The 13,255-nt window shown below is 38.4% G+C and overlaps 1 protein-coding gene and 1 pseudogene across 2 annotated transcripts in view; one reads left to right on the top strand and one right to left on the bottom strand.

Moving 5' to 3' along the window:
- Window positions 1-13,255, top strand: part of GRM8 (glutamate receptor, metabotropic 8) — a 773,290-nt gene that overhangs the window by 255,661 nt on the left and 504,374 nt on the right. The gene's annotated exons all lie outside the window — the stretch shown is intronic.
- The window catches only part of LOC103589476, a 61,518-nt pseudogene continuing 53,773 nt past the window's right edge, over window positions 5,511-13,255 (bottom strand).

The following is a 13,255-nucleotide window of genomic DNA, read 5'->3' as shown; positions in this document are numbered from 1 at the left end:
CCCGCTCACTGGCTGAGCGAGGCGCGGGAGCAACACCGAGGGTTGCAATCCCGTTGCCGGTCCTCGGTCCGGTACGGGGGCAACACTGAGGGTTGCGATCCATTGCCGGACACGGAAAAAGACAAAAGACAAAAAATAAAAAAAATAACAGAAGTTTATTTTCTCACAGTTCTGGAGGCTGGGAAATTCAAGATCAAGTGCTGCCAAGGAAAGTTTCATTCTGAAGCCTCTTCTTTTGGCTTGTATGTGCCCACCATATCACTTTGTACTCACATAACCTCTTATTTGTGCTTGGAGAGAAAGAGCAAGCTCTCTGGTGTTTCTTCTTATAAGGGCACTAATCCCATCATAATGCCTCATGACCTTATCCCAACCTAATTACCCTAATTACCTCCCAAAGTGCTGATCTTTAATACCATCACATTGGATGTTAGGGATTCAGCACATGAATTGGGGAAGTGGGAGTACACAATTCAGTCCATAGCAATTTTCTTATCTAGGACTTCTTTAAATTTTCTCAGTAATATTTTGTAGGTTTTAGTTTACTGCCTGTGCACACATTTTGTTAAGTTTATTCCTTAGTATTTCATCCTTTTTGGTGCTATTGTAAATGTATTTTGTTTCATTTCCAATTGCCAGTTGTTAGTATATAGAAATATAAATGATTTTTGTTTATTGATCATGTATCCTGCAACCTTGCTCAATTAATCTTTTAGTTCTAGTGGGGTTTTCTTTGTGTGTAGATTCTTAAGATTTTTTTACATGTCCAATTCTGTTGTCTGTGAATAAAGATAGTTTTATTTTTTCCTTTCCTATTTGTATGCCTTATACAGAGGTACTTCAAAAAGTTCATGGAAAGATTCATATTATCTTATATTTCTATTTTTCCATGAATTTTTTAAAGTACCTCATATTTCTCTTTTTTCTTTGTTTTATTGCACTGGCTGGGACCTCCAGTATAATGTTCAATAGAAATGATGAGAGTAGACATCTTTGCCTCATCCCCAGTCTCATGAGGAGAGCATAAGAGCTGTAGGACATTTTAATTTCATTTTTATATTTATTTATAAACAAGGCAATATGAACTGTTTATTGCCCACAGTTCTTTTCTTTACACAGATTCTGTAATCAGTGGTTATGGTAACTTCAGGCCCTTTAACTCTGTTTCAAATAGAGAAATTCTTATTTATCTATTTCATGTATTGAGCTGGTGCATAATGTTTTTTTCTCATGTTCCATAGCTAAAAATAATTTAAAAATTACTGGTATAATGTCATGCTATTGACTTTTATTGACGTTCAAGGCAGCCACTGACCCTCACTGATGAAAGCACTGTGTATTATGAAAGCAAGAAAGGCTATAAGATAAATTCCTACTGGAATTTACTACCAAGAAGACCACACTTAGTATTAGTATATAAGAGTATTGGAGGCCTTCCCTATAAAATAATGAGTATTTGTTGCTTTGCCTCTAATGGATTTGTCACCCCTTTTCCCCTGGGTGATGGAGCTGCCAAAGATTACTCAAAGCCTATCTCTTCTGAGCAGTGAGAAGCCTCGAAGTGGTCAATCTCCCAGAACCCTCAAGGAGAGGCATTCCTTCCGTTTGGGAAATTAACCACAAATTGGGGTTCTCTTCCCACATTTATTTTCCAGACCAGGAAGTTACAGGAAGAGAACACTGGTGGGGTTAACAATATAGGCTGGTAACATTCAGTACAACAAGCAAGGTGACATTCCATGATGCAATTTGCAAGAAGTTAAGTTGATCCACCAACAAAAGCTTGATTTTAGCAAACATTCTCTCTCCTCAAAGCAATTTCCCAGTATCTTTATGTATCAATTGGTAATCTGTCTGTCTTTGAACCAGCAACCTTGCAGTGTTACAATTCTTTATCTTACAACAGAGACTATAGCCTGGGGAAAATTTCCTGTCTTTTGCAAGGACAACATTTTATATGTACTTTTAAGAAGTTAAGCTAAACCTGAACTGCAAGAAACTAGGCCCTGTGCAATATATTTGCTTTATAAATATTGGTATACTCCACAAGAATTGTTCAATCAACTATATTTCTATTTTTGCCTTAGTCTGGTGGACACTCAGAGTTAAATTTTTTTTGCACAATCAGGAACATGATTTTTATATTTGCATCCTCTTTTCCAGTGCTTTGGTATGTTTCGATTTATTTTAACAATCTTAATCTATTTATGTCTTTTGTTGTAAGTCAACTCAAATCCTTTAAAAAAGGATTTAGAAGTATAATTTACATTCTCTTTGAATTAAAAAAATTCTATTTCATAAAAAGGTCTATCTTTTAAATATTTAATTGGTATAAATACCTACTTTTAAGAGGCTTAATGGAAAACTATAAATGGAAAGTCTCTAGGCTTTGAGAACACAGTCTTTTACTGCCGTTGTTAGATAAGCTTCTAAAGAGAAACAGTTGGAATGACGATCTTGCTGAAGTGAAGCTAAAATGCTTCTGACTAAACCAAAACAAAACGGAAAACAGATCTGCTGTTTCCTTCAATAATCCAAGAGAAATGGTTGAATGCCCTGTTACCTATGATATGACTTTGTCTTCTGTAATTTTCTAAGTCAATGAAGATAATTCTAGTGACCTGAGCTCCTGTGAAAAGGTACTGGAAATAGGTTAAACACTGATTAACTATGATGTATTCTAGTAGGGGTAAATTGTTTACATACATTAATATACATGGATATTTTATATACGTATAGGTATATTAATAATTTTTAACATCTTTCAAAGGCTATGAGTAACAAATATAAAGTCTGCATAGCTTCTCAGAATCTAGTATTATGATAATAAAAACATTAGTTATCATGAAGAAAAGAAAAGTAAAAATAATTTGGGCCTTAATAGTTTTAAGCATCAGTTAACTTCTTTAGTTGTACTTAGAACATACTATAACTACAAGAATTAATTCAACTGCAATAAAATATGATAGATTAAAAAAACTTTCTTTCCTTTGATTCCTAGAGTAGGTTATGATAATAATAAAAGTAACTTGAATTTTCTTTTATACATTTAACTCTAATACAAAAAGATTTAGATATCTTTGACAGGGTGATTCGAACTCTAACAAAGAGCTGTTCAATAGTAGTTCTGCTTCAAATACTAATAAACTCAAATTGTAGTTTTGCTCTTTGGACCTTTAAAATACATAGGAGAAAAATGTTTAGTTTGAGATCACAACAAATTAATTAGTTTTCTCTTTTTTATTTTTAATATCCCAGCCAGTGGTGAAACTTCTGATGCTAACCAGATCCTCTGGTCAAAGGCTGAACTGATTTTAGTTTGTAAATGTTGATCCAAAAGTTGCCTGCAGAAAGTCATTCTGTGACTAACTGAAGATGTTGACTTGGGACTCAATGGAAAAAGACATAATGTGGGCTTCATGTGGGTGGCAAGGAAATGGGAAAGGTATGTGAAATTGGCCCAAATATGAATGTGCGTCTTAAAACTGCCATTTGTGTCAGTGACCTCAGTCAGTGACCTCCTCCACCTCCTCCTCCTTCTTTTCATGTGCTGTGGAATAAGAATTTGGTGGAAACTGTAAATTGTGGGAGAAAAATTATTAGGAAAGCTCTAACTAGATACAACGAGAAGACACGTGCCGGTATATAATATGTCACATGAGCTAAGAGGTACATCAGCCTGGAAAATCTACAATCATTTTCAGAGACCAAACAGGTTATAATTCTTATTCCTAAATTAAATGGTCATATTAATAACAGAATTACTCAATTCTAGGCTTATCTTTCCAAAGCAATAGTTCATAAAAAAGAAACTTGATTCCTTAGATAGAAGGGAGCCATGATGGATTCTCAGGTAGTGTAATGACAAGATTTTTTTTTTTCTTACTAATACAGTATTATTTGTCTTTCCTCTGTCAAACCCTGAGCCAACCACTTTACCCAGGATGCCTGGGGAAGTATAGTGAAGGGAACATACAAGAGAACTTGAAAAAGTTTATGGAAAAAATGGAATTGAAAGATAATTTTTTTTTTTTTTGCCTTTTTCGTGACCGGTAAGGGAATCGCAACCCTTGGCTTGGTGTTGCCCGCACTGCGCTCAGCCAGTGAGTGCACCGGCCATTCCTATATAGGATCCGAACCCGCAGTGGGAGCGTCGCTGCGCTCCCAGCGCTGCACTCTCCCGAGTGCACCACGGGGCCGGCCCAAAAGATAAAAATTAAAAAAAAAAAAACGTTTTTCTCAGCACAAGCCCCATCAACTTCAAGACACTTTTGTAAGCAGTGATACTAGCCATTTAGTCCATCCCTAAAGAACTGAGCGTCCTAGGAATTTAACCATGTCAATGCAGTCTTTTTTTTTTTTTTTTACATTATTAACTGAAGAAAAATGAGTGCCCTTTAAAGGTTTTTTAAGATTAGAAAGAAAAAGAAGTCAGAAGGAGCCAAATCAGGACTGGAAGATTATGATGATTTCCCATTGAAACTCGTGCAAAATTGCTCTTGTTAGGTAAGAGGAATGAGTAGGATCATTGCCGTGGTAGAGAACGACTCCCTGGTGAAGCTTCCTGGGTGTTTTCCTGCTAAAGCTCTGGCTAACTTTCTCAAAACACTCTCATAATAAGCAGATGTTATCATTCTTTGGCCCTCCAGAAAGTCAACAAGCAAAATGCCTTGAGCATCCCAAAGAACTGTTGCCATGATCTTTACTCTTGACTGGTTCACTTTTGCTTTGGGTACTGGACCACTTACACCTCCTGGTAGCCATTGCTTTGATTGTGCTTTGTCTTCAGGATCATACTGGCAAAGCCAAATTTCATCTACTATTACAGTTCTTTAAAGAACTGAATCAGGATCTTGTTCCTGATTTAAAATTTCCATTGAAAGCTCTGCTTTTGTCTGCAGTTGATCTGGGTGTACCCATCTAGCAGAAAGTTTGCTTAACTTTAATTTTTCAGTCAGAATTGTGTAAGCCAAACCAGCTGAGGTGTCTCTGGTGTTGGCTGTTCTTTCTCCTGTTAATCATTGGTCCTTTTCAGTCATGGCATGAACAAAATTAATTTTTTCTTTGCAAATTGATGTGGATGGTCTTCTGCTGTGGGCTTCATCTTTAACATTGTCTCATCCCTTCTTAAACTGAGTTATCCATTTGTAAACTGCTGATTTTGGTGGGGCGTTGTCCCCATAAACTTTTTGTAAAGCATCAATAACTTCACCATTCTTCTGCCCAAGCTTTACCATAAATTTGGTATATGTTCTTGCTTCAATTTCTGCAGAACTCATGTTGCTCTGATAGAGACTCTTTTCAAACTGATATATTATCTTTAGTGCCTAAAACTAGATCTTTTTTAGATGAGTTATAACAAGTTTGTACAAGTTTATTTTGGTGCAAATAGTTTTGAAATCCATGCCTAGTTTTTCATAATATGCATTTTCCATGAACTGTTTGAAGACCCTTCACACATGGAAGATGAGACATGGGTAAAAGAACTACGGGAGGTGGAGATGGCTCCATCACATGATGAAGAGGATGAAAAAGGCCACTATCAGGCAGAATGCCATGGCGTCTAAGAGGGCAAAGGCCAAAATGGTATAGGAGAAGATTTGTAGCTTCAAAGAAGGGTTCCTGGCATAACCAGTGATGAGGCTTCCAAACCGAGTCCCAGTCCTAGCCCCGGAGCCAGTTACTCCAACTGTGGCAGCCCCCGCCTCAAAGAACTTGGCTGCTGTGTCAATGTCCCTTGAAATGGCTCTGGTTGGAAGCTGTGATTAGGGATAAGTGAGGTCAAGGGACGTGGGGCTGCCAGGCTGCTGAGGCTCTCATCTGTAAGTGTTTTGGTTATTTCAGCAGCACTGCAGATAGTGGTGGGCTCAGCAGCTGAGAGCTGCTACTGACCAGGGAAGGGTGGAGACAAACTTGGCACAGGTGTATATTTTCAAGAGATGAGGTGCTCTGGCAGGAGAGCTGCTCCAGTGCAGAAAAGACAGAGAGGGGCAATGATGGGTTCTTTTAAGATTAATCATGATTTAGTATGCACGATCAAATGGAAAAGAAATTGAGACATTAAACCTTTTAGTGTTTTTTTTTTTTTTTTAGCAATTCAGGTATGAGAAGTGACAGTCTAGATCGTATGGCCAACTGGGAATGGAGGACGGGGGTGGGAGGTGGGGAGCATTCCAAGAGGGAATGTCTAGTAGTTTGCTGTTCTATTTGGTAATATAAATAGTTGAGTCACACTTAAAACTGTGATCACTGAAACTGTAAAGTCAGGAGAATCTTTTAAGAGGGAATCAAGGACAGAGGCAAGAATTAATTTGTGGTTAAAAGTTCTAAAGAAATGAAAGCTAATAAAACCATCAGTGGCTGTCATCTGAAGAACATCAAAAGAAAGTAGGCCACCTGCTGTGGGGATGGACTCACTTGAATGAAACAAAAACATCTTGTTACTATGAGGCTGAAAAGGAGATAAACTAGTATTGAAATTCATAACTGAAAAAATCTTTTCTATTAGCTGTCTACTGATTTATTGTTGGTTTTTCCACTGGGGAATGTAAGCTCCATGAGAGTAGGTACCATGTCTGTTTTCCTCATGGTTATATGTTCAGTAGGTAGACAAGGAATTGATAAATATTTGTTGAGTGAATAACAGTTGCACACTCTGATCTTTAGTGGGAGATAAAGTCTATCCAACTCGAAGAACAAGGTGTGCGCAAATCAAGAACAAAATAGAATCCTGGATCAGCACTGTTTAATGGAGCATGATGAAAATAATTTAATACACTAGCCATTGGCCACATGTGGCTGTTGAGCACTTGAAATGTGGCTAGTACAACTGAAGAATTGAATTTTTAATTTCATTTAATTTTAAATAATTAAAAATGAATTTAAATAACCATATGTGGCTTGTGGCTACAGTATTGGACCACACAGGTTATAGAATGACTTCACCTGAAAACCTGCCTCCCCTGGGCAGATATAACCTGTGCCAGAGCAGTGGCTTTGTCAGGGGCCAGAATCAGAATGGGGCTCGGGAAATAAATAAAGGATTCAGTGCTGGGGTTGTTTTATTAATCATGAGACCAAGAGGGGCCGGCCCGGTGGCGCACTGTTACAGTGCACCGCTTGGGAGCGCGGTGGCGCTCCCGCCGAGGGTTTGGATCCCACATACAGACCAGCCGCTCACTGGCTGAGCGAGGTGCGGGCACAACACCGAGGGTTGCGATCCCATTGCCGGTCCCGGTCCGGTACGGGTGCGACACTGAGGGTTGCGATCAGTTGCCGGTCACGAAAAAAAAAAAAGACAAAAAAAAAAAAAATCATGAGACCAAGAGACAGGAGAGCCAGCAATGTTCACATGAGGGCCAGGTCACTTCACCAAGGATACCAGAGAGGTGTTTGGATCTAAAGCCCTAGTTAGCAACAAAGTTCAGTTTACTCATGAGTCTTTGTAAACATGTCTTTTAGGGAACTAGTGATGCTTGGTAGAGGCCTCTGTAGATAACTAGAAAGAATTCAGGATTTAGGGGTTATGGTCACCTTTCTTTGTGCTGCAATTAACAATAATTGCATTCTATCATTAAAAGATATTAGGCACATATAAACTCACAACAAACAGTCAGATACCCAGAAATTCATAGTTTGGAAAAGCAACATACCTATTTCAAGTATAGCAGACACTCAAAAATACTTATATATATTTCAATATTCATTAAATTAAATAAATACTTATCATACTTATCATGTGTATCTAATTTATATGAGATTTGAGAATGCACTACTGTGGTTTTTCTTTTAGCAGATTTACTTGGATAGTTATAGCTTGCCTATGCAAGTATTAGAATTATTCTGATTTCCTTGAGCTCCCTGCAACTGGGCCATGGGAGAAGGAGGGAATTGTTAAGAAGAGTGTTAAATTGGCCTTGTATTCAGAATTCGCCCAGTGATAATACATATCAATGTCATGTATTGAACTGTATATAGTAGCAGGTGTTTGGCATGTTTCAGGCTACTTTTGGGAATAGTCTCTATTGAAGAAAGGAAAATATGCTTCAGACCCATTCATGTAATTTGTGAAAGTGAATAGGGATTTTTCACAAAAGCAGAATACTGGACAGACAATTATATTTAGCAAGATAAAACATGCTGTGTGCAAATTCCCAAAGTCGGCCAGTATAGCAGAGGACAAAGAGATATTAATACATTCCTAGGGAAGGAGATTAGTTCTCTAAAGAGCAAACAAAGCAAGAAAATAGAGGAGTCTCTTAGGGTTTCCTTAAGACCTGGTTCACTTCCCTGAGGCTAACCATTTGTTGTCATTGTCTTTATAAGAGAAAATCTTTTGTAAGAATCTAATTTGCACTGTGAGAATATGTTTGAATATTGGAATCCTGAGATTCAGAAAGACTTTTAAAGATCATCTAGTACTACCACTTATCATATTCTTGAATCACTTCTGCAAAAGGCTTGCTAAGGATCATACAATCAGGGCTTCAGTGTCTTCTGGAGAGAGTGGCCAGTAGCTCCCAAGCAGAGCCATTCTGTCCCTGGAGAACTTGAACAGTGAAGCTAGATGTTATTTAAGAAAGGAAGGGCATTTAACTACTTTTGTTTCTTCTTGAAATTCCTGTGTCATCCTCTCTTTAGCATTTTTCTTCTCAGGCAAGCAATACCCTGTGATTTCCTAACAGACATACAACTAAGAGACAGATATTGGAAACAGATTGAACATTCAGATAATTATTAGGAATGGTGATGGCATTTTATGGGAGTGCAAAACATAATTACAAATTGCTTTGACATATCAATTGAAATCCACTACTTTCTAATCAGCAGAGGACTTGAAATAATTTATGTCTTTGTTAAAACAAATCAGGACCTCTGAACCACTGCTAATGTTTATTTCTTAAGGTCTTTCTTATACTTTCCAAAGAACTGAACATGTTTAAAATCTTTAGTTACACCAATGTCATGCAACTTCAGATTTATGTACGGTTTGGTCAAAATAGAAGAGGTGTGCAAAGAATTCCTCGGTAGAGATAAATGTTACCCTTGTGGAAAGGTGTATGCTAATGTATGCTAATGTATCAGTTGCATATCACAATGACGGACAGAGTCTAAGCATTTCAAGACCAGTCTTTATCTTCTTATGTGGAGAAAGGGGGTTGCATTAATTGCACAACTAAACCTCTTAAGACAGATTCAGTAAAATAACAAAAACCAAAACGAAACAAGAAAAAAACCCTGTCATCTTGATTTATAGTAAAACAGGAACTAGTTTCCTGTAAAGACACAGCTACTTCCTCCTCACTGAAGTTGACAGATATTCTCTATGATAAGTGTGACTGTTGTCATTATTCAAGTAACCAAGTTTTATATTAAATTGTATTCTACATGTGCAGTCATTTAAATTATGTAGACATTTTTATAAAATCAGCACTATGTTTTCTTTTTGGAAACATAAGGCTATTTTTTGGATAAGTTTCATAATATCTTGTATTTCCTATTCTGTAATTACAAACATGAAAATTTAAGAACATCATAGTTTTAAAAAGAGTATTATAATAAATCTTTACTATATAATTATAGAAAGGAATTAATCCGGGCCGGAACCAAAAGAGTTTTTCAAGTACTTTTGGAAGTACAGGTTTTATTTGTGTGTGTTTACAATAAAGTGAGAAAATGAGAAAATCATCCATACTCATGTATTTTTCAACTTTAATTATTGTTGCTATGATTTGTCACCATTTGGATATTGCAGAAAGGTCCCTGGCACTCTCCAACATCCTATGGTTTTTTGTTTGTTTGGGTTGAGTCCTAATTAGAAAATTAGTAGTTTGTGATCTCACCCATTAAAGAATGGACTGTGTAGTCACAAGATAGAAAATAATTAAAATGAAATTTTCATAGTTGGAAATTTGCAAATATCGCTATGATATTATTTCAACATTTCATTAGAGATTTACATTCTTAGAATTTTTGGAAGCTAACTTGAATATTATTTTATTGTTACAATTAACTCATGAGCATGGATACCACCAGCAATAATATATTGAAATTATTAGAAATTCTGAGCTCCCAAATAAAAACGTCAAAAGATACTGCCCTGTTCTGTGTTGTGTAACAGAATGAATGCATTTCCTATGGGTGAGAGCTTTAGCATGAAGTTGAGAGGGGCCCATGCCTCCCCTGCCTTCATCCAAGATTCTCAGAGTGGAGGGAAATTGCAGTTGACATAAACTTAATAGAAAAATCAGATTATACAAAATGGGCTTTCTTTGTTTTGCAGCACTTTTCAAACTACAATTTAAAAATCAAGATGGAAAATAAAAATCTAATAGGGCCAAGGCCCTGTAATTTGTGTGACCTTCACCATTTTCCCCTCTCCCAGGAATGTAATTCATGTTTTGCCTCCCTTAAAGATTTCCCCCAATAATCCTCAAATCTCAAGATTGGAATTCATGTTTATGAGGAAGAAATTATCTTGGCCCAATCCCTTGACACCTTCCTGCTGACTAAACTGTATTCTCCTCTGGTCTGGTTGGCTTTACCAATGGATTGATTTGTTCTCATGTAGCTGTTCAGTGGGAGAAGTCCTCTTCCAAGTTTAGAGGGTGGGTGGTGTTATACCAAGAGGAAATACTTTTGTTTCATTAACAGCTTATTAATTATATGGTAGATTATGATACTGGGCTACTCAGTAGTTCTAAGTATAGAACTTCCATGCTATGAACTTGGCTTTAAGGCATCTGAACTTCTAATCCCCCTTGCAGCTTTCACATTGACTAGATTAGTGGGTTTTAACCAGAATTGCACATCACAATAACCCAGGAAGCAAGCCCAAATTCACGTCTCTACCTGATACCAGGGCAGGGGTTCTGGGGAGGCTTGATGGCTGGCCTCAACCCACCCCTTCCTCTACCAGGTTCTTGACTCCACCACAGGAAAGAATTCAAGAGAAGTCACAGTAGAAAGTGAAAACAGTTTTAATGAAGAAAATAAGAAATACCACCTTCACAGGGAAAGTGCAGCCTAGCTTTAGAGACCGAGCAGTGCCAACATCAAGTTCAATACAGAAGTAAGAAAAACACACTTAAGGTTTAGTACAAAATGCAGGCTGGCTCAAGAGAGTGAGCAGCTGCCCTCTAAAAGTAAGTTTAGCACAAAAGTAAAGCATACACACCTCACAGGTGAAGTGAGGGCTGGCCCCAGGGTAGGTAAGCAACAACCCAGCCTTCTGCCTGAGTTCAACTTTTATAGTTTTGGCTATCTATAGATATTCATGCTATCTAAAAAATATTCAAAGGGAGTGGATCCCAGTTATGTAACAGGTTTGCGCATGCTCAGTTGGTCTCTTTTCAGAGCATCCTCATTGGTCGAACTCCACCCCATGCACCAAATATACTAGAATATATTCTGTGCTCTCTAGTGCCTCCATTGGATGGTCATTCAAAGGATAAATTCTGCTTGGCTATTGGGTTAAAGTCTGGATAAACTTCTCTCCACTGAGAAGAGGGCTGGATCCCCCTCCCACAACCAGGCACCCTATGCCAGTGCCTCGGGACCCACTTGGGGACCTGGGGTATGGAGCCGGGGATTGGACACCATCCACAACCAGGCACACCTCCATCACCAAGGAGCATGCCAAAAACATCTCCTCCATGTGGGTGGCCCACCACAGCCACTACAATAATCATGGCTGCCTCCAAGGTGGCTAAACACCACAACCACCATGCAGATGGTCTGCCAGCCACTGGAGTGTGTTAACACAAGGAGAGTCACCAGCAGAGACAAAGAAAGGAGGAGGATGTCTCCCTCCACAGAGCCCATTTTAGAGTGATGGAAGAGGCATCTGCTCTATGATAGTATTGGGGGACCTGATCACACCTATCAGTATTGGACAGATCATTTGGGCAGCAAATCAACAGAGTAACCATTATTCTTTCAGAGGGTAAGAAATCTAGGGTGATTAGAGGGGAGTGGGAGAAGGGAAATGGGGATGGGGAGGGATTGGACAAGGCGCATAAATAATAATTACAATTTGTAACAATATATATACTAGTAATATTGATTTGATCAACATATCTTAATGTTGAACCCCCAAAAATTGTATAATCAATTTTGATTCAATAAAAATTAAAAAAAACAAAACAAAAAGCTTCTCTCTGCTGAGCATGCTCAGCCCCTGGAATTGCTTAAGTCTCCCCCCCGGTGGTCTCAATCTTCCTATATTAGTACTGAAAACAAGTGCAGTAAGCAATAATGACTCTCCTCTAGGGGAGGGCTTAGAGGTAGGGACTGAGACCTTGGGGAGTGATTTGAAACTCAGAGGTGTGTCTTGAAACCCAAACCCATGGAAACTGAGCACCTCTTATCTCACACCTACTGTATTTGATGAATTCCAGGATGCACATTCTTTGTATCCTTGGACCTACATCTCCCCATTTTATCTCCCCTCCCCCACCTTTTAACCCCTGTTAACCACTGTTTTGTTCTCTATCTCTGTATATATCTGTACATTTGATCTTTCTTTAGATCCCACATATAAGTTAGATCATGCAATATTTTTCTTTCTGTGTCTGGCTTATTTCACATAACATAATCATGGTTGCATTGCAGCATTTTCTTTCTTAGTGGTACATAAAATAATGGTGCATCTTATAGTCAATGCCATCTTAGAATCAGTGAAATACCAATCACAACAGGATCTCTGAGGGGGAGAATAGCTCATTGTGTGAATTTTACAAAAGGTTTCCAGGTGAGTCTGATGTACACCATTGGTTATATGTTGAACTAGGTCTTGGCATATTTGCCTAATTAATAGTAATAACAAACTGATCACTGACATTGATTGATTTTTCCCTTGCTAGGAACTGGGCTAAGTACTTTCTATACTTTTATCTCATTTAATTCTCACAACAAACCAATTAGATAGGGATTATTATTTCCACTATGTGGATTAAGAAACTGAGGCCTAGGGCCGGCCCGGTGGCGCACTGCTATAGTGTGCCGCTTGGGAAGTGCAGTGGCGCTCCCGCCGAGGGTTCGGATCCCACATACAGACCGGCCGCTCACTGGCTGAGCGAGGGGCGGGAGCAACACCGAGGGTTGCGATCCCGTGGCCGGTCCCGGTCTGGTACGGGCGCGACACTGAGGGTTGCGATCCGTTGCCGGTCACGAAAAAAGACAAAAAAAAGGAAAAAAAAAAAAAAAAAAAAAAAAGAAACTGAGGCCTAGGGAGATGAAGAAACCTGCCCAAGGC

Source organism: Galeopterus variegatus, unplaced genomic scaffold, assembly GCF_000696425.1.
Source record: "Galeopterus variegatus unplaced genomic scaffold, G_variegatus-3.0.2 Scaffold40, whole genome shotgun sequence".
NCBI classification, from domain to species: Eukaryota; Metazoa; Chordata; class Mammalia; order Dermoptera; family Cynocephalidae; genus Galeopterus; species Galeopterus variegatus.
Note: the sequence above shows the minus strand (reverse complement) of the source record. Positions and strands in the feature narration are given on the sequence as shown.